Here is a 23,098-nt window from a genome sequence, read left to right on the forward strand (position 1 = left end):
TTTTGATAGGGGTGTGAAGAAGTAAATAAAATCATACAGTATGTGATCTATTCTGTCTGGCATATTTCACTTAGCATAAATGTCTTTCAAGTTATATCATGTATCACTAATTCATTCCCTTTTATGGTTGGATATTTTCATATATACCACAATTTGTTTATTCATTAACTGCCCATGGACATTTGGGGTGTTTTTAACTTTTGTCTATTTTGAATAACGCTACTATGAACATTTGTGTACAAGTAATTTTTTGAGTACCAGTATGTAAACCTTTTGAGCGTATACCTAGAAGTAGAATTGCTTGGTTATATCATCTTTGGGTCATATAGAAAAGAAAATATTCATAACATAGGAGTGCAGAGGATGTAAGTGTTGCATAGGATGCCACAATTGCTATAGAGGAAGAAGAGCCAGAGGGAGAAATAGAATATTAAATTCCCAGGAAATATGTAGAAAGAAAGAAGAGAAAAAATGGATTAGAGAAATTTGTAAGGTGAAGTTTTTGTACTTCACAATTTATTCAATAGCCAGTTTTATTTACAGCAGAAAGGAAATGCCACAGTTAACTGAAATTTGTATTGTAAAGATGGTTCTTAGAGACATGTTCTTGTTGTAACAAAAACTTGATCCTCTGAGGAACAACTAGGTCAAATCCTTAAATTCTGTGCATATATATATAGTGTTTAACATATAAAGTAATATGTCTTATTTTAATTGATGCTTCCAATTAAATCATTTAATCTTTCCAAACAATCTTATGGCAGGCAACATGGAGTTTAAAGGCATTTAATAAAGTAGGTTTGCATTTTAAGAATTTCTATCGTAGATAGTATTTTAAAATCTGCCTACCTACTTCAACACAATTGAGTTTCAACTGTTTCAATTTTGATTCATGACAAAAATCCCAAACTAGAATCCTCTATTTTATATGCATTATTTTTCAGTTATGTCTGAATAATGATAAACCGAAAATGACCCAAGCATAGGTCATTCTAATCTACTACTCAATTTTAATCTCATCATATGTCAGTAGATTAAATAAATTGCCATTTCTATCACTAGATTCCCATCTGCCACATTGATTACATTGGTTTTCCTTTTAACCCTATTATCAACACATCAAGTAAATGCCTGAATTATAAATCTGATTTCTTTCTGGACACCTTTCTTCCAGTCTTCACACACATCTAATCCATCAAAGTTTTGAAATTTCTACTTCCAAGGAATATCCCACCTCTCCATTTCTCTTTCTCCCCACCATCACCAGCCTAGGATAGGTCACCCTCATCTCTTGGCTGAATATTAAAATAGCCTTATTTTTTGTTTGTTTGTTTGTTTGATTTTGTTGTTGTTGTTGTTGTTGCACCCAGTTCCCCTCTCCACCTAATTATGCTGTTCATACAGCAATGAGAATAGTCTTTTAAAAATGTAAGTTAGAAAATTTCACTGTCTCATTCAAATCCTCCAATGTCTTCTCCCTTTACACTTAGAATTTAATATTCAAACTCTTTATTAAAACCTGTAAAACCCTGCATGATCTGAACCTTTACTGACTCCGCCATACTTTCTGCTACTTTCTCCCTCACATGATATGCCCCAGCCACTTTATGACCCTCCACATGCTAAATTTATTACCTCTTCTGAGAGTTTTTATTTTCCTGTTATTTCTACTTGAAAGGCTTTTCCAGCTGGTCAGCACCTTGTTCAGCCAACTTATTAAGATCTTAGCTCCAATGAAACCTCTTAAAGCCGGTCTTCCTTTACAACCTGATATAAATCAGCTGTCTAATTTCTCCCCTTTTCCATGTTTTTTTTCCACAACATTCAGTTCTCTTCTACAGAAGTCTTATCACCATATATATATATACACACACACACACACATATATACACACACACGTATATATACACACACACATATATATCAGTCACCATCTATATATACTTTATGTTTATGAGTCACATAGACTAATCTAGCCATTTTCGGTGCCTTGTTTTGCTCTATTAAGCTATATTAACCTAGCTCTAGAGAATTTCCTCTTGGTTCAAAATGGAGGGCTAAAGTGCTGAGCTAGTATTGGGGCAATATTTAGTAACCTTATAAATAAATAAGTATATATACACACACACACACACACACACACATATATATATAACATATACATATATTTCTGTCTCCTCTACTAGATTTTAAGCTTCATAAAGTCATATCCTTGTATTTACTGATTACCAATCTATAATATGCACCTAGACTGGTATGTAATTTGAAAAAAAAATAACATTTCTTCACTGTATAAATAACTTTTATTCTGTTAAGAAAAAAGGAACTACCAGCTTATTTTCTCAACTTAATTCATTACTTCCCTCCACAAATTTTGTGCTTTCTCTTATATACTTAATGTCTTCTACTCAACTGTTTGTTTTCTTCATTTCTGTTATACATATGTTTTAATTATCTTTAGGAAAACAAAATTAAAACTTTACCCCATCTGTCAAAACATACCTTGATTTCTCAGCCTCTGCCTTGCCAGCTGTTTCCACCTGGACACCTACGAGCCGAAAACTTGGTCCTTAGCTGATCCAAAATGATATATACATTACATCAAAGGCTCTAGTGCTAATTCTAGTGACATGAGTAGTAATAGCTATATATTGAGTTCCCCCAAAAGTCTTGCTGCCAGACAGTCTAGAATCTGCGTCACTGAGATAGACCCTTCAGAATGTGCTTCCCTGGGTCACTGAGATAGACCCTTCAGAATGTGCTTCCCTGGATTCACAGATGTATTGTGCATCTGCACGTTCGTTTCATAGAGGCCAAGGGAGACTTTCCTCTTGCTCTCTGAATGTTTGCTGAAAATCACTGACATAAGGTAGATTAATAGGAGAAAAGGCGTACACCTTTATTGTGCAGATGGGGAGCATCACAGAATGATTTCCCACTCTCCAGTGGAGTTCAGGAATTTATATACCATCCTGGCAAAAAAAGATTATAAAAGGTGGGAGAAGAGAAAATCTGTTAAGGGGATCACTAGGAAGAATAATCAGATCAGGGAACAGATAACTTGTATATTAGCTTGTGAAAGGGTTTGTTAAGATGTGATTATACTCTTTGCTTTATAGAGAAGGGAAAAAAATGTTCTCCTTGGTGGATCTGGATCTTAAGGAAAAAAAAAAAAAATCTGAAGGTTTTGGGGGAGAGAGTATGTGGGGGAAGAAAGTCGTAGAGACATTGAAGTTTCTTCAGAATGTCAATGTATTATATTTGGGAGTATTGATTTCTGAGCCCTAACATTTCATTCACCAGATGCGGGTTTTTGTCTTAGTTTATATTGCTTAATTTTGACAGGTTATTCTTTATGTCTAGTTTTTATTCCAGGACTAGAGTCCTGCCACATGTCTTGTTTACCTACTGGTCACCCTGCTGTTTTTGACTTACTTATACCCTATCTTCACTGGAGCTGGAGAAGTGCTCAGTAGTTCAGTCTTGGGACTGTGGACTCAGGATTTAATCCTTTTATTTTCTTAAAAAAAAAAAAAAAAAAAAAAAGATTCTAAAGAAGGACTGACCACTCCTTAAATCTCTTACAATTGAGATCCTTCTGTCTGAATAATCTCCTCAGGACCAACTATTTCCAAATTGTTATTGAGATTTCAGTGGGTGGAACAATCAACTTCACCACCTCGCTCTTAGTCCTGTTCTTAAGAAGCAGCCTTAAACATCAAGTTCTGCCTACCTCTGGCTTCTTGTTTGTGTAACAGTTTTTAAAACTTTATGCAATTGTTTCCTTTGTTTTGGCAACCTTGATCTGATCTTTATTTATTTGTAATCTGATTTCTTTCTCTTTCTCATTGTTAAGACTATTCTTTGAAATGATTTCCAAATGATAAAACTAATTTTGTAGCTGTCATTAAAATGTATTTCCCTGCAGTATTTGACTAATGATCCCTTTTTTATTAAAATACTCTTAAACTTTATAGTTTGTGACCTTTTATTATCTTGTTTCTCCTCTCATCTTTTCAACTAGGCTTATTGTTGCTTTTCTAATAACTGTTTTTTCCTGCTGCTCCTTAATATAAGACTCTGCCCTTGATTTAATTTTACTTTGCTCCTTATATCATTTTTAAATTTCATTATCCTAATTATCACTTCTATATGGAGTTTGTATACTTGGTTCAAACTTCTCTGGAACGCTGTTTTTTTTTTTTTTTTTTTTTTTTTTTTAGATGGAGTCTTGCTCTGTTGCCCAGGCTGGAGTGCAGTGGCACGATCTTGGCTCACTGCAAGCTCTGCCTCCCGGGTTCACGCCATTCTCCTGCCTCAGCCTCCCGAGTAGCTGGGACTACAGGGGCCCACCACCATGCCTGGCTAGTTTTTTTGTATTTTTAGTAGAGATTGCGTTTCATTCTGTTAGCCAGGATGGTCTCGATCTCCTGACCTCGTGATCCACCCGCCTTGGCCTCCCAAAGTGCTGAGATTACAGGCATGAGCCACTGCTCCAGGCCTGGAACACTGTTTCTTATATTTCTATTTGATAGTTGGCTATTTCCATTTTGAAGTTCTATCAAGATCTCACTTTCAAAATGTCAAAACTTTTAGCCCATTATCTAATAAATCATAACCCATTATTTTTAATGCTTGCCCATCGTTTTTCAGTTTTCAGTCTTCAAACTTGAAAATCACTTTTACATCCTCCTACATCACTCCCTAATCAGTATGTAATATCAAGTTTTTCATTATGTTGTTTCTCACATAAGACTTTCTATTCACCTTTTTTTCTAGAAACTGAGCTTAATCTTTCAAGTCACATAAACTATATGAACATTTGCCTAATCGTATCTTCTCTTCTCAATAATAATTCTTCTAGAGCAATCATCTACAAATTTGAGGTGCTTTGACACAAAGGTATTCAAGATTACTCTTTAGAATTGTTAAGTTTAGTCTAAAGCTACCATCTTATTTTGAATTCAACCTAAAGATTTCTGTGTACACAATGAACTGTAATCTAACCAGGTTTAAAAATAGACTGCACCTATTCTTGTACCAATCATTGAGTTTTGGCCAGTCAAAGGCAACCAACTGTTCAACCCATTTTGAAATAAGCAAAACACCAAGCTGCATCCAATCCAGCTGTTTCTGGACCTCACTTTCAGCTTTCGTTTTTCATTCCACAAATATTTTTCAACCATGAGATATCACTGGAGATTCTCTGAACATATTCTAGTCTGGGAGGCTGTCCAATTTATAAATTATGCTTTGCTCAATTAAACACTGATAAATTTAGGTTATCTAAAGTGTTTCTTGATGGAAGAGAGAAGATGGCCAACTAGATGCAGCTGGGAAGCTCCTCTTTTACTGAGAGAAACCAAAATCTTAGGTAAACAACTACACTTCAAACTGATCTTTTAGAGAAAACACCGAAAATTGACAAAGACACAACACAACTCCAAGGTTAAACAGGAAACTGAGAAGTCCACATAGAGTCACCAGACCAGGCCCTTGGTTCTGAACAGGTCCTAAGGAAGAGGTAAATGAAGGAACTCTGTGACATCACATTCCTGCTGTGAGTCTCTGGAATCCTATCTCCAAGAGATGTTGTGACCCTCATAGACATTTCAGTTGACAGAGGGAACTGCCTGAAGAGTAGGCAGAGGCAGATAATAAACTTGCACAGAACCAAAATGTTATATGGCACACAGGGCAACTGCAGCAAAACGTGACCATAAGTGCCCATCCCCAGAGGTTCTCCATCTTGCTTTGAATGGGTGTAGCTCCTCCTGAGTTTTGGCTGGGAGAGAGGAAGGCTGCCTTCCCTGCGGCACCAAGGTGCAACTGATCTGCATGCCCCTTTTTTCCCCGGCCCATCACAAAGCAAGCTGCCTTTCAGCTCCCACAAGAGAGTGCACACAGCACAGCCTCCACTATTCTGTCTGATTGTTTTGCCAGCAGTTGGAGAGCAGTTCAGCAGCCTGGTACAGCCAGTATTTGGCCCCAAGAGGCCAGAGGACAAAGCCACAGGACTAGTTTCAACTTCCTAGGGTTTGAGGACACCCACCACAGTTATTGAGCTGAGGCTTTTGGCTAGAGCTCAAGTGTGGGGGGGAACCCCAAGTCTTAGAACACAGAGAAGAGTGAGGTGTGGATTCATGTGTTGGTGTAGGAGCTAAATGTCCCTCCCTCTGCAAGATCAGTCAGGGAAAGGTGGAGCCTGTTGGCTAGCCACAGTTTCTGCCTGAGTGAGCCCCATGGCCCTGATCACCTGGAACATGCCAGCAATCTGAGTGCAGAAGGTTTGAGACAAAGCTAGCTGATCAGGCTAGATATTGGGATCCCTTTGCCCAAGGACCCTCCACCCTTGATCCACTATATCACCAGATCACCTGCCGATATACCCCACAACCTGCTCTGTCTTTGCTAAGCTCAGAAAACCAGTGGGTCCCTGAGAAGTTAGAGGAATCCTGGTGACCTAAACTTTGGCTCTGGCCGGCCACCCTTAAGGGAGGAGGAGTGCAGGCTGCCAGGGCTCCCCTTGGAGCTAAGAGAAAATGAGCACAGCACCAGTGATTAAAAGGGGTTCTCCCAATAAAGTCTTTTACTATTCTTTAATATTTACTAGTACTTTGGGAGATTTCCTTAACTTTATTGTCAAAATCTGCCATTGCAGTTTTTATTTTAGCAACTATCTTTTTCATTTACAGGAGTTTTTTGTGTTCTTCATTGGTTCTTTTATCATCTTGTTTTTGACTTTTAGGTGCTCTCTGAAAATAATTGTTAGACGATTTTTTTTTATTTTAATCTTTTTATTTCAACAGGTTTTTTGGGAACAGGTGCTGTTTGGTTTCATGAATAAGTTCTTTAGTGTTGATTTCTGAGATTTTGGTGCACCCATCACGCAAGTAGTGTACACTGTACCCAGTGTGTACTCTTTTATCCCTTGTCAACCCCAGCCCTTTCCCTGAGCCCCCAAGGCCCAATGTATCATTATTATGCCTTTGAAGAGTCACTCAAAGCTTTCTGCATTGTCTAAGTTTGTCCGAAGGCATCAGAGACACAAATGCCTAGAGGACTCAGAAAATTTATTTTCTTTTGCATACATATGTGCTTTCTTTCATGCCTCTTAAACATATTACAATATTTATATACACTTTTATACTATGGCAAAAACATAATAACATGTCTCAATTGACACTTGGCCTTAAAGTCATGGAGACAAAGGAAAGAAATTGCAAATTTGATTAATTAGATTAGATCAAGACGGCAAAGGGCTGTAGAAGTAAAGAATCTAGAGGAAAGAGAGACTCAAGAAAAGCCTTTGATACCAGAAAGAACTGGGGAAGTGTTTTTAATATGTAGATTGCAAATTGCAAAATTGAAATGGCACAATTGAAAATCAGTCTATTAATTCCAGAGAAACTAAAATGCAGTAAAACAAAACAAATGTAATCACAGTCACTAATTGGTGCGACAACTAACAATGTATACATAATAACAATGTAAACACTAATTACTCATTTAAATAAAGGAGCACTTGTTACAAAAAGAACTGAAATAATTTATGGAGAAGCAATATTTAAAAAGATAATGGCTGAAAAATTTTCTAGAACTGATAAAAATGGGACTACAGGTCTAGAAACCACAGCACACCCAAGCATTTGGAAAGAAACGGTATCTGAAAAAAAAATAATAATCATAATGACAACTTCTTTAAAGCATTAAGAGCCAGAATACAGTGAAATCATATCAAAGTTCTGAGAGAAAGCAGCTCAATATAAATTACTGTTTTAAATTTTTAGTAATTGTGCCAAATTATTTTTTCCTCCCTATATCCCCATAAACATGTCCTTGTACACTCCCCTTCCACATTGACTTTGGGGTTGGTTCTGTGATTTGATTTGACAGTTAGACTTTGTCAAATCTGAGGCTTAAAAAGCACTTGATCATTGGGGCTTAGCCTCTTACTGTTGGAATCTCTACCTCTATCATGTGAAAAAGTCTGGGAGAGCTTACTAAAAGATAAAAACATACGGAGCAGAAGCAATCTCAAGTGAGATCCTCCGAGATCAGTGGTGGTAGACAGAATAATTCCCTCCCTAAACCATCCACATCTTAATCCCTGGAATGTATAAATATGTTGCCTTACATAGCAAAAGTAATTTTAAATATATAAGTGATTAAATTAATGGCCTTAGGATGAGGCCATTGTCCTGCAATATCCCAGTGATCCTAATGTCATCAAAAATATCCTTAACAGAGTCAAATAAAAAGATGTGACAACAGAAACACAGAGAGAGAGAAAATGGGACAAGGATGCTAATATTGTTGGTTTTGAAGATGGAGGAAAGACCCAGAAGCCAAGGAATGTAAGTAATCCCTAGAAGCTGGAAAATGTAAGAAGATTCTTCCCTGCAGTCCCAAGAAATAGCACATCTCCACCAGCATATTGATTTTAGCCCAGTAAGATTCATTTTGAACTTCTGAGCACCAGAGCTATAAGATAAAAATTTGGATTGCTTTATGTTTTTACTTTTTAAAAGATTTATACATCATAACTGTACATATTTTTGTAGTTTATTTTTTATTTTTTAAAAATTATACATCATGGCTGTACATATTTTTGTGGTACATGTGGTAATTTGATATACGTATACAATACATAATAATTAAATCAAGATAAGTGAGACATTCATCACCTCAAATACTTACCTTTTGTTTGTGTCAGGAACATTGCAATTCTTCTTTTCTAGCTTTTTTGAAATATACAAGAAATTATTGTTTACTATAATTTTCTATTGTACTATCCAGCATTATGACTTACTCCTAACTGTATTTTTGTACCCATTAACCAACTTCTCTTTATCACTTTCTTTTTCTTCACAGCCTCTGATAACCACCATTTACTCTCTGTCTTTATTAGATCCACTTTCCTAGTTTCTGCTTATGAATGAGAATATGCAATATTTGTCTTTCTGTGCCTCATTTCACTTAACATAATGTCTTCATGTTCCATCCATGTTGCTGAAAATGACAGGATTTTATTCTTTATGGTTAAATAAAATTCATTGTGTGTGTGTGTGTGTGTGTGTGTATGTATATATATATATATATATATATATATATATATATGACAATTTCCTTATCCATTCATTCATTGATGGGCACAGGTTGATTTCAGATCTTGGCTACTGTGAATAGTGCTGCCAGAAACATGAAAGTAAAGCTATCTCTTTGATATACTTATTTTCTTTCCTTTGGGTATATAATGCTTCACAGTGAGTTTCATATGGTAGTTCTATTTTTAATTTTTTGAGGAACTTCAGTACTCTTTTCCATAGTGGCTGTTCTACTTTATATTCCCACCAAGTGTAGGAGCATTCTCTTTTCTTCACATCTTCACCAGCATTTGTAATTTTTTTTTTTTTTTATGATTTCCATTCTAGCTAAGGTGAGATATTTCATTGTGGTTTTGATTTGCATTTTCCTGATTACTAGTATTGAGTATTTTTTCATATAGCTCAGCCATTTGCATGTCTTTTTTGAGAAATATGTATTAATGTATTTTGTTTACTTTTTTTTTTTTTTTTTTTTTTTTTGAGAAGGAGTTTCGCTCTGTCACCAGGCTGGAGTGCAGCGGCATGATTTCTGCTCACTGCAATGTCCACCTCCTGGGTTCAAGCGATTCTCCTGCCTCAGCCTCCGAGTAGCTGGTATTACAGGCACACACCACCACGCCTGGCTAATTTTTGTATTTTTAGTAGAGACAGGGTTTCACCATGTTGGCCAGGATGATCTCCATCTCTTGACCTCGTGATCTGCCTGCCTTGGCCTCCCAAAGTGCTGGGATTGCAGGAGTGAGCCACCGCACCTGGCCTTTGTTTACTTTTTAAAGGGATTATTATTTTTGCTATTGAGTTTGAGTTCCTTATTTATTCTGATTATTAATATCTTGTTGGGTAGTTTGTTAACATGTAATTCCATTTTGCAGGTGGTCTCTTCACCGTGTTAATTGTTTTTTGTTTTGCACATGTGTGTGTGTTTTTCTGAGTGAAAGCTTTTTATTTTGAGGTAATTACAATTGTCTTTTTTGCTTTTGTTTTCTGTTCTTTTTAGATTTTACCCCAAAAATATTAGTTTCAATTTTTTATGCCTAGCTAAAGTCTTTAGTCCATTTTGAGTTTACTAGTTTTATATGTCAAAAGATGGAGATCTAGTTTTATTCTTTTGAAAGAGATATTCAGTTTTCCCAGCATCATTTTATTAAAAAGACTATTCTTTCTTCAATGTATGTTCTTGGTGTGATGCTGAAAATGAGTTGGCTGTAAGTTTATGGATTTATTTATGTGTGATCTATTCTGTTCCATTGTTCTATGTCCAGTTTGTATGCATGATGTTTTGGTTATGACAATGTTGTAATACAATTTGAAATCAGGCAGTGCAATACCTCCAGCATTGTTCCAGCATTGTTTATTTTGTGCAGGTTCTTTTGTTTGTTTGTTTGTTTGTTTAGCAATTAGGGGTATTTTGTGGCGAAATTTGGGTTTTTTAATCTTTTGTTTTAATTTTGTGGGTACGTAGTAGGTGTATATATTTATAGGTATTTGAGATGGTTTGATGCAAGCATGCAATATTAAATAATCACATCATGGAGAACGATGTATCAATCAATTCATTTTCCCTTTTTTAAAAAGGAATTTACATTTTGTGTTACAAATAAACCAGTTACCTTCTTTTAGTTATTTTAAGATGAAAAATATTATCAACTATAGTCACCCTGTTGTGCTATAAAATACTAGACCTTTTTTCTACTTTAATTTTTTTTGTGCCCATAAACTTTCGCCACTTTTCCCCAACTTCTCAGTACACTTCCCCATCTCTAGTAACCATCCTTCTACTCTCTATGTCCATGAGTTCAATTGCTTTGACTTTTAGATCTTACAAATAAGTGACAACATGTGATATTTGTTTTTCTGTACCTGGCTTATTTCACTTAACATAATGATCTCCATTTCTATCCATGTTGTAAGTGATGGGATCTCATTATCTTTTATGGCTGAATAGTATTCCACTGTGTATATGCACCACATTTTCTTTATCTATTCATTTGTTGATGGACACTTAGGTTGCTTCCAAATCTTAGCTACTGTGAATAGTGCTGCAACAAACATGAGAGTGCAGATATCCCTTCAATACACTGATTTCCTGTCTTTTGGGTATATAACCAGCAGTGGGATTGCTGGATTGTATGGTAGCTCTAGTTTTAGTTTTTTGAGGAATCTCTCCACTGTTATTCATAGTGGTTGTACTAATATCCATTCTCAACAGCAGTTTACAAAAGTTCCCTTTTCTCCACATCCTCACTAGCATTTGTTATTGCTTGTTTTTTTTATTTTTTTATTTTTTCATTTTTTGTTGGTGACATAAGCTATTTTAACTGAGATGAGATAATAGATTTGGATTTCACTAATGATCAGTGATGTTGGGCACCCTTTCCTATGCCTATTTGTCATTTGTATGTTTTCTTTTGAGAAATATCTACTCATATCCTTTGCCCAGTTTTTAATCGAACTATTATGTGTGTATATATATATATATATTCTTTCCTGTAGAGTTCTTTGAACTTCTTATATATTTTGGTTATTAATCCTTTGTCAGATGAGTAATTTGCAAATATTTTCTCACACTCTGTGGGTTTGGGTTGTCTCTTCTTTTCCTGATTGTATCCTTTGCTGTGCAGAAGCTTTTTAACTTGATATGATGCCATTTGTCCATGTTTGCTTTGGTTGCCTGTACATGTGGGGTATTGCTCAAGAAATACTTGCCCTGACCAATGTCTTGGAAATTTTTCCCAAAGTTTTCTTTTACTAGTTACATAGTTTGAGATCTTAGATTTAAGTCTTTAATCCATTTTGATTTGATTTTTGTATATGGTGAGATACAGTGTTCTAGTTTTATTCTTATGTATGTGGACATCTAGTTTTCCCAGCACCATTGATGTAAAAGACTGTCTTTTCCCCAGTGTATGTTCCTGGCACCTTTGTTGAAAACTAGTTCCCTGTAGATGTGTGGATTGTTCCTGGGGTCTCTATTCTATTTCATTCTTCTATGTGTCTGTTTTTATGTGAGTACCATGCTGCTTTGGTTGCTATAGCTCTGTAGTATAATTTAAAAATAGGTAATTTGATTCCTCCAGTTTTGTTCCTTTTACTCAGGATTTTTTTGGCTATTCTGGGTCTTTTGTAGCTCTATATAAATGTTATAATATTAAAAATATTTTTTGTGAAAAATATCATTGGGATTTCAATAGGGATTGCATTGAATCTGTAGATTGCTTTTGGGTAATATGGACATTTTAATAGTATTAATTTTAATTCAGGAATGTAGAATATTTTTTCAATTTCTTTTATCACTGTTTTGTAGCTTTCATTATATCTATCTTACACTTTGGTTAAGTTCATTTCTAGGTATTTGAATTTATGTGTGGCTATTGTAAATGAGATTACTTTTTATTTCTTTTTCATGTTGTTCACTGTTGGCATATAGAAATGCTACTGATTTTTGTACATTGATTTTGTATCTTACAAATTTAGTGAACATATCAGTTGTAATCATTTTCTTCTGTAGTCTTCAGGATTTTCCAAATATAAGGTCATATCATCTGCAAACAAGGTACATTTGACTTCTTCCTTTCCAGTTTGGATGCTTTTTATTTTTTTCCCTTGTCTGAATACTCTAGCTAGGACTTCAGTATTATGTTGAATGACAATGGCAAAAGTGGGCATCCTTATCATGTTCCAGATCTTAGAGGAAAGACTCAGTTTTTCCTCATTCATTATGACACTAGCTATAGGTCTGTCATATATGGCTTATATTATGTTGAGGTATATTCCTTTAATAACCAGTTTTTGAAGGGTTTTCTTTAATCATAAGGGCTGTTGAATGTTATCAAATGCTTTTTCAGCGTATATTGAAAGGATCATACGGTTTTATCCCTCATTATGTTGCATGATGTATCACATTGATTGACTTGCATATGTTGAGTCATTCTTGCATCCCAGGAATAAATCCCACTTGGTCATGATGAATGATCTTTCCGAAGTATTGTTGAATTTGATTTGCTAGTATTTTTTTAAGGACTTTTGCATTAGTATTCATCAGTTATTGGTCTGTAGTATTCTTTTTTGAATGTGTCTTTCTCTGGTTTTGGGTAATACTGACCTCCTATAATGAATTGAGAAGTATTTCCTCCTCCTCTATTTTCTGGAATAGTTTGAATGGGATTGGTATTAGTTCTTATTTAAATGTTTGGTAGAATACAGTAGTGAAGCCATAGGGTCCCGGGCTTTTCTTTACTGGAAGACTTTTTATTATGGCTTTGATCTTGTTGCTTCTTATTAGTCTGTTCAGGTTTTGGATATCTTCTTATTTCAATGGTGGTATGTGTCTAGGAGTTTATCCATTTCAAGATTTTCCAATCCATAGATACATAGTTGCTCATAGGAGACATTAACGCTCTTTTTAATTACTATAATATCAGTTGTAACGTCTACTGTTATATGTCTGAGTTTATTTATCTGGATCATCTCTCTTTTATTCTTAATCTGATTAAAAGTTTGTCAATTTTGTTTTATAATAAACCATTTTTATGTTTCACGTTTCATTATCTCTTGTATTGTTTTCTTCATGTCAGTTTTCTTTATTTCTGTTCTGATTTTTATGTTTTCTTCAATTAATTTTGGGTTTTGTTTGCTGTTGGTTTTCCAGTTCTTTAAGATGTATCATTAGATTGTTTATTTGAAGTTTTTCCTCTTTCTTGATGTAGGCACTTGTAGCTATTCAATGCCCTTTTATTGCATTCGCCATTTCCCATAGGTTTTTATATGCTTTTTTCCATTATCATTTGTTTTAATATTTTTTTCAGTTTTTTCTTAATATTTTATTGACTCACTTGTCATTCAGAAGCATATTGTTTAATTTTTATGTATTTGTATAGTTTCAAAAATTCCTCTTGTTTTTAATTTCTAGTTTTATTTTACTGTGGTAAGAGAAGATGGCTGAAGCAATTTTCAATGTGACCAAAAAACATAAAATTCTAAGGATGACATATAAGAAAAAGATGTACAAGATAGCTACACTAACATTTCAAACACAATGCAGAGAGAAATTTAAAAGTCATACATAAATGAGGAAATATACTTTGTTCAAGGAATGGAAAATTCAGTATTTTTCTCAAATTAACAAATAGATTCAATATGATACCAATCAAAATTCTAAGACTTTTTATTGGAAATTGAAAAATGGATTCTTAACCTAATATTGAAATTCAAAGCGCCAGAAATAGCTAATTCTAGAGAGAGAAAGAGAAGAAGGAAAGAAGGAAAGGGAGGAGGAGGAGGAGAAAAGCAACAGCAAACACACACACAAAAAAAACAACATCCGAAGTTGGCAAACCTGTACTATGATATATTAAGACTAGTTATGTCTGGGCACAGTGGCTCGTGCCTGTAATCCCAGCTACTCGGGAGGCTGAGGCAGGAGAATCCCTTGAAACCGGAAGGTGGAAGTTGCAGTGACCCAAGATTGCCCTGCTGCACTGCAGCCTGGGCGAAAGGGCAAAACTCTGACTCATGGGGTGGAGCCGGGGGGGTCCGGGAAAGAGTGGTTATAAAACTGAAGCATATAGCATTGTAACAAGGACAAATAGGCCAATAGTAAATTGGCAAGTCCAGAAACAATTCCATATATTATGGATATTTAAATCTATGACAAATGTATTACTATGGAACCATAGAGAAAAGATGATCTCTTTGGAGCATGAAGCTCCAGGCTTTCCCATGGAAGCATCAAGAGAACAATATGTAGACCAAAATAGTTTTTTAAGAATGCCAGAAACCAGTTGATATAGTATAGATATTTTTCCCCACCCAAATCTCATGTCAAAGTGTAATCTCCAATGTTGAGAGTCTGGCTGGTGGGAGGTGTTTCGGTCATGGGGGTGGATCTCTCATGGCTTGGTGCTGTCCTGACAATAGTCAGTGAGTTCTCATGAGCTCTAGTTGTTTAAAAGTGTGTGGTACCACCCCCCTCTCTCTCTTGCTTTTACTCTTTCATGTAATATGCTGGGTCCTTCTTTGCCTTCTGCCATGATCATAACCTTCCTAAGCCTCACTAGAAGTTGAGCACATCCCCAGTGCTATGTTTCCTGTATAAGTTTGCAGAGCTGTGAGCCAATTCAACCTTTTTTTTTTTTTTTTTGAGACAGAGTCTTGTTTTGCAGCCCATGTTGGAGTGCAGTGGCACGATCTCGGCTCACTGCAAGCTCTGCCTTCTGGGTTCATGCTATTCTCCTGCCTCAACCTCCCGAGTAGCTGTGACTACAGGCGCCCGCCACCATGCCCAGCTAATTTTTTTTTTTTATTTTTAGTAGAGACGGGGTTTCACCATGTTAGTCGGGATGGTCTCCATCTCCTGACCTCATGATCCGCTCTCTTCGGCCTTCCAAAGTGCTGAGATTACAAGCGTGAGCCACCGCACCTGGCCCCTTTTGTCTTTGTAAATTACCCAGTGCCAAAGACCAGCTCCCTCGGGGAGACACTAACCTAGTGGCTCTAGAGGAATTAAAGACATACACACAGAAATATAGAGGAGTGAAGTGGGAAATCAGGCATCTCACAGCCTTCAGAGCTGAGAGCCCCGAACAGACATTTACCCACATATTTACTAACAGCAAATCTGTCATTAGCATTGTTTCTGTAGATATTAAATTAACTAGAAGTATCCCTTATGGGAAACGAAGGGATGGGCCGAATTAAAGGAATAGGTTGGGCTGGTTAACTGCAGCAGGAGCATGTCCTTGAGGCACAGATATCTCATGCTATTGTTTGTGGCTTAAGAATGCCTTTAAGTGTTTTTTCCGCCCTGGGCCGTCCAGGTTTTCCTCGACCTCATTGGGGTAAACCTACAACCTTCCAGCATGGGTTTTATGGCCATCATGAATATGTCACAGTGCTGCAGAGATTTTGTCTATGGCCAGTTTTGGGGCTAGTTTATGGCCAGATTTTGGGCGGCTTGTTCCCAACAACCCAGTCTCAGATATTTCTTTGTAGCAATGCAAGAATGGTCTAACACAGAAAATAGATACCAAGGAGTGGGGTATTGCTATAAAGATATCTGAAAGTATGGATGTAACTTTGGAACTGGGTAGCAGGCAGAGGTTGGAAAAGTTTGGAAGGCTCAGAAGAAGACAGAAAGATGAAAGAAAATTTGAAAGTTCTTAGAGACTGGCTAAATTGTTTTGAACAAAACCCTGATAGTGATGTGAGGGAAGCAGGAGCCTAGGAGAACCAGAGTGACACCATTTTAAAATCAACTTCATCTTAAAACTAGCAAGTCACATTTCTTGTTAGTCATGACCCGTGGTCTTAGAATATTTATAGTTGAGGATACAGCCTAAAGATACCTACAAGGACACACTCCTACAGCAGGAGAAAGTCCAGCGGTTCCAATACCCGTAATAATATGTTTTCAAGATAACTATAGTTATGCTTTGTTGTACTTGCATGCTAAATTGTCGAGGATAGTTTTCTTTAAATCAGTACAATAATAAATTTTGTCATGCTGTCAGTCCACCTGCACAGACATACCTTTGATTAGCTTTTACATAAGCAAGACCATATATATATGTATATATAAGATTATATATATAAGTTTATATATATATAAACTTAAAGAGGGTGCATTTCTCCACTTACTTTCTGAGGATGCCCCCTACTCTGTAATGGAGTAACTTTTAATAAACTATCTCTTCTCACTATGCTTTGAGATTCACCTTGAATTTACTCCGGCATGAGATCCAAGTATCTTCTCTTGGGGTCTGGGTCAAGACCTTTTTTTCTTTTCTTTTCTTTTTTTTTTTTTTTTTGAGACGGAGTCTTACTCTGTCGCCCAGGCTGGAGTGCAGTGGTTCAATCTCAGCTCACTGCAAACTCCGCCTCCCAGGTTTACGCCATTCTCCTGCCTCAGCCTCCCGAGTAGCTGGGACTACAGGCGCCCGCCACCTCGCCCGGCTAATTTTTTGTATTTTTAGTAGAGACGGAGTTTCACCGGGTTAGCCAGGATGGTCTCGATCTCCTGACCTCGTGATCCACCCGCCTCGGCCTCCCAAAGTGCTGGGATTACAGGCGTGAGCCACCGCGCCTGGCCAGACCTTTTTTTCAATAACAATGATATGGACAGTGAAGTCCAGACTGATGAGGTCTCCAGTGAAAATGAGAAACTTTTTGGGAACTGGAACAAAGGTCGCTTGTGTAATGCCTTAACAAAGAACTTGGCTGTATCATGTTTATGTCCTAGTATTTTGCAGAAGTTTGTACTTAAGAGTGATAACTGGCCGGGTGCAGTGGCTCACACCTGTAATCCCTGCACTTTGGGAGGCCAAGGAGGGCAGATCATGAGGTCAGGATTTTGAGACCAGCCTGACCAACATGATGAAACCTCGTCTCTACTAAAAATACAAAATTAGCCAGGCGTGGTGGCACACGCCTGTAATCCCAGCTACTCAGGAAGCTGAGGCAGGAGAATTGCTTGAACCCTGGAGGTGGAGGTTGCAGAGAGCAGAGATCATGCCACTGACTCCAGCCTGGGTGACAGAGTGAGACTCCATCTCAAAAAAAAGAAAATAAGAGTGATAATTTAGACCGAGTATGGTGGCTCAGGCCTGTAATCCCAGCACTTTGGGAGTCCAAGGCAGATTATCACCTGAGGTTAGGACCAGCCTAGCCAACATGGAGAAATCCTGTCTCCACTAAAAAAAAATACAAAAATTAGCTGGGCTTGGTGGTGCACACCTGTAATCGTGGCTACTCAGGAGGCTGAGGCAGGAGAATCACTTGAATGTGGGAAGCAGAGGTTGCAGTGAGCTGAGATCATGCCACTGCATTCCAACCTGGGTGACAGAGCAAGACTCTGTCTCAAAAAAAAAGGACTGATAATTTAGAGTATCTGGTGGAAGAAATTGGCAGAAGAAATTTCTAACCTACACAGCATCTTAAGAATTAGCCTGGCTTCTTCTAACAGCCTCTGATCAGATATGAATGCAAAGAAATGACCTACAATTGGAACTTATATTTAAATGGGAAACAGAGCATTGAAGTTTGGAAAATTTGCAGGCTAGCCATGTGGCAAAGAAAGAAAAACCTTTTATAGAGGAAGAATCCAAACATGCTGTGGAGGAATCATTTGTTAGAAAGATTGGCATGACTAAAAAAATAGCCAGGTGCTGGTAGCCAAGACAGTGGAAAAAAAAGGGCCTCCAAGGCATTTCTGAGATCTTCCAGGTAGCCCCTCCCATTGTAGGCCCAGAAGGATTGAATGTCTTGGGGGGCAGGCCTGGGGTGCCACTGCTTTGTCCCATCCCAGGGACATGATGCTCCTTGCATCATGGATGCTCTGGCTGTAGCCTCGGCTCAAAGGGCTCCAGGTACATTTCATGGCACAGCTCTGGAGAGTGCAAGCTGTAAGTTTTAGTGACTTTCCACATCGTGTTAAGCCTTCAGATGTGCAGAGTGCAAGAATGAAGGAGGTTTGGCAACCTTTTCTTAGATTTCAAAAGATTTATGGAAAAGCCTGGTAGGCATAAGCCTGCTGCAGGGGTGGAATCCCCACAGAGATAATCTACTAGGGCAGTGCCACTAGGGCAGAACACAATCAACAGTAGGAAAAGATAACATACCTAATAAGACATAATATCTACAAGTTATGTCTTCTCTATTGTGAATAGTTCTGCAATGAACATACACGTTCATGTGTCTTTATGGTAGAAAAGTTAAATTTTCTATCCATACTAGTGTATAAGCATGTTATGAATGTGCAAATGACCAGGATAAGAAGAATAAATGTTAATACATAACTTCAGTTATTACACTACTCTTAGATTATATTGATAGTTTACCTTGTTTTTCCACATTTCTTTTGAGGAACTGTTTCTCATCCCTCCACTTCAGCCATATAGACAGAATGGAAATTGCCTTTCTTTTATGTGACCCTACTACTACTACCACAGGCATCATTCAGAGTCAAGGAATGGGCACATGAATGGAACTGAGACAACCAACCTTTTTTGAGATTTTTCTAGCTGGAGGTATCAGTAAAGAACCTTTTTCTTTCTAGTCAGAGAGACATAAGAATATAAGAGCTATTGATGGATATTTTCTTCAATTTTTAGAGAAAGCCAGTCTTACAGAATAAAACACACTGAAGAGAAAATGTAAAGGCTGAAGACAGCTCTGAAATATATATATTCAATAGTTTTTGGGGAACAGGTCGTGTTTGGTTACATGAATAAGTTCTTTTGTGGTGATTTCTGAGATTTTGGTGCATCCAGCACCCAAGTAGTATACACTGTACCCGATGTGTAGTCTTTTATCTCTCACCTCTTTCCTACCCTTCCCCTTGAGTCCCCAAAGTCCATTGTGTCATTCTTATGCCTTTGCATCCTCATAGCTTGAGCTCTCACTTACAAGTCAGAACACACAATGTTTCGTTTTCCATTCCTGAGTTACTTCACTTAGAATAATGGTCTCCAACTCCATCCAAGTTTCTGTGAATGGCATTCTTTCTTTCTTTTTTATGGTTGGGTAGTAGTCCACGGTATGTATGTTCCACATTTTCTTTGTCTGCTTGTTGATTGATGGACATTTGAGCTGGTTCCGTATTTTTCGCAATTGCAAATTGTGCTGCTATAAACATGTGGGTGCAAGTGTCTTTTTCATGGAATGACTTCTTTTTCTCTGGGATTGCTGGATCAAATGGTAGATCTACTTTTAGTTCTTTAAGGGATTTCCATACTGTTTTCCATAGTGGTTGTACTACTTTACATTCCCACCAGCAGTGAAAAAGTGTTCTCTTTTCACCAAAACCACATTAACATCTATGATTTTTTTTTTTTTCTTTTTAATTATGGCTATTCCTGCATGAGTAAGGCGGGATTTCATTGCGGTTTTGATTTACATTTCCCTGATCATTAGTGACGCTAAGCATTTTTTTTTTTTTTTAATGTTTCTTGGCCATTTGTATATCTTCTTTTGAGAATTGTCTATTCATGTTCTTAGCCCACTTTTGGTTTTTGTCTTGCTGATTTGTTTGAGTTCTTTGTAGATTCTGGATACTAGTTCTTTGTTGCATACAGAGTTTGAATACATTTTCTCCCACTCTGGGGGTTGTCTGTTAATCCTACTGATTTTTTTTTTTTTTTTTTTTTTTTTTCTGTGAAGAAGCTTTTTAATTAAGTCTCATCTATTTATCTTTGTTTCTATTGCATTTGTTTTTGGTTCTTGGTAATGAACTCTTTGCCTAAGTCAATGTCTAGAAGTGCTTTTCAGATGTTATATTTCAGAATTTTTGTGGTTTCCGGTATTAGATTTAAATCTTTGATCCATCTTGAGTTGATTTTTGTATAATGTGAGGGATGAGGATCCAATTTCATTCTTCTAAATGTGACTTGTCAATTATCTCAGCACCATTTGTTTAATAGGGTGTCCTTCTCCCACTTTATGTTTTTGTTTGCTTTGTTGAAGATCAATTGGCTGTAAATATTTGACTTTATTCCTGGCTTCTCTATTCTGTTTCCTTGGTCTAAGTGCTTATTTTTATACCAGTACCATGCTGTTTTGATAACTACAGCTTTGTAGTATAATTTGACATCTGGAATGTGATGCTTCCAGATTTGTCCTTTTTGCCTAGTCTTGTTTTGGCTAAGTGGGCACATTTTGGTTCCATATGAATTTTAAGATTGTTTTTTTCTAGTTGTATAAAGAATGATGATGGCATTTTGATGGGAATTGCGTTGAATTTGTATATTGCTTTTGGCAGTATGGTAATTTTCACAATATTGATTCTACCAATTCATGGGCATGGGATGTGTTTCCAGTTGTTTACGTCATCTATGATTTCTTTCAGTAGCGTTTTTGTAGTTTCCTTTGTAGAGGTCTTTTACTTCCTTGGTTAAGTGTATTCCTAAGTATTTTATTTATTTATTTTTTCAGCTATTGTAAAAGGGGATGAGTTCTTGGTTTAATTCTCACTTTGGTCGTTGTTGGTGTATAGCAGAGCTACTGATTCGTGTACACAGATTTTGCATCTTGAAATTACTGAATTCATTAATGAGACCTAGGAGCTTTTTTAATGAGTCCTTAGCGTTTTCTGCGGATAGGATTATACCATCAACTAACAATGACAGTTTGACTTCCTCTTCACCGATTTGAAGGCCCTTTATTTCTTTCTCTTGTCTGATTGCTCTGGCTGGGACTTCCAGTAGTATGTTGAATAGAAGTGGTAAAAGTGGGCATCCTTGACTTGTTCCAGTTCCACGGGGAATGCTTTCAACTTTTCCCCATTCACTATAATGTTGACTGTGGGTTTGTCACAGATGGCTTTTTTTTTTTTACCTGAAGATATGTCCCTTCTGATTTTGCTGAGGGTTTTAATCATAAATGGATGCTGGATTTGTAAATGTTTTTTCTGCATCTACTGAGATGATCATATCATTTTTGTTTTTTATTTTTGAACAATATTCTTAAGTCGGTTCCTACCCATAACACAACCCCTTCTGAGGAAATAATTCTTATTCTACACTCAGCCTCCTTTCAAGGAGAAAACTCTTGGTTGTTATACACTGGAACCTGTTTACCATTCTACTGGTCACACTCAAATAACCTATGACTGGAATACCTGGCTCAAAGGCAGTCAATCACCACTATCTTTAATGTCTTATAATGTTGCCTGACATAAAAATTTGTATCAGATGAGAGGTGATGAACTAGGTAACCAACCCACTAAATATATAGAAAGAATCTTTCAGTTACTAGCAATAAGAAAGACTGAAAGTGACTCATAGAAAAACCAAGTTATGAGTAAGCAGAAGTGGTAAATACAAAAAGGTATTATGAAAACAATATATAGAGAAAAAAGTTGAACAATGTAAAGACTGAGGTAATTATTGGTAGTAACAAGTACAGGAGAAGCAAAGACAAGAGAAAAGAAATTGCCAGAATGAAAGATGTTTAATACAGGCTACCAAGAGACAAATATGACAATTATTATCCCAAAAGATTGAGCACTCTCAGTTCCTAAACTGCATTTCATCTCCAGTTATGCAGTCATATAATTGATTTTGTAATCCTACAAAATTGCTCTTTCCTTTACCAACATATGTGGCATTTATTATTTATTAAAATAATTTAAGTGAATTTCTTTTCTTCTTGATAAAAATAAGTACGACAGTTCTATATTTTGTTCTATCTAATGCAATTCTGAATTATTTACAAATGCATATGGTTTGATAAGACTTCCTAAGAAAATAACAAGGAATCAAATATTTATAAGAAATATACCCATGCACCAAACAATTAAAGCATGGTTTCTATTAAGGTGTACAATTGTTATGGTAAAAAGATTCAGTCTTTTCTTTTTTAAACATGATTTTTTTTCTTAAGGTCGTGAATATTATTTCAGGATTTTCTATTTTGTTTCTATTTTTCAATACATTATTTCAAAAGCTATCTGATCTGACTATTGAATCTGAAACTCTGCTAGACTTGGCAAAATATATTACAGAACATATGTTCATCGGGACTTCTTTATCTTTTTTTTTTTTGAGACGGAGTCTTGCTCTGTCGCCCAGGCTGGAGTGCAGTGGTGCCATCTCGGCTCACTGCAAGCTCCACCTCCTGGGTTTACGCCATTCTCTTGCCTCAGCCTCCCGAGTAGCTGGGACTACAGGCGTCCGCCACCACGCCTGGCTAATTTATTGTATTTTTAGTAGAGACAGGGTTTCACCGTGTTAGCCAGGATGATCTCGATCTCCTGACCTTGTGATCCACCTGCTTAGGCCTCCCAAAGTTCTGGGACTACAGGCGTGAGCCACCGTACCCGGCCTATCTTTTTTTTTTTTTTTTTTTAACTTTTATTTTAAGTTCAGGGGTATGTGTGCAGGTTTGTTATATAGGTGAGCTCATGTCATGGGAGTTTGTTGTACATATTATTTAATCACTCAGGTATTAAGCCTAGTACCCATTAGTTATTTTTCCTGATCTTCTCCCACCTTCACCCT

This window comes from Chlorocebus sabaeus, chromosome X (genome assembly GCF_047675955.1).
Source record: "Chlorocebus sabaeus isolate Y175 chromosome X, mChlSab1.0.hap1, whole genome shotgun sequence".
In the NCBI taxonomy this organism is placed as follows: domain Eukaryota; kingdom Metazoa; phylum Chordata; class Mammalia; order Primates; family Cercopithecidae; genus Chlorocebus; species Chlorocebus sabaeus.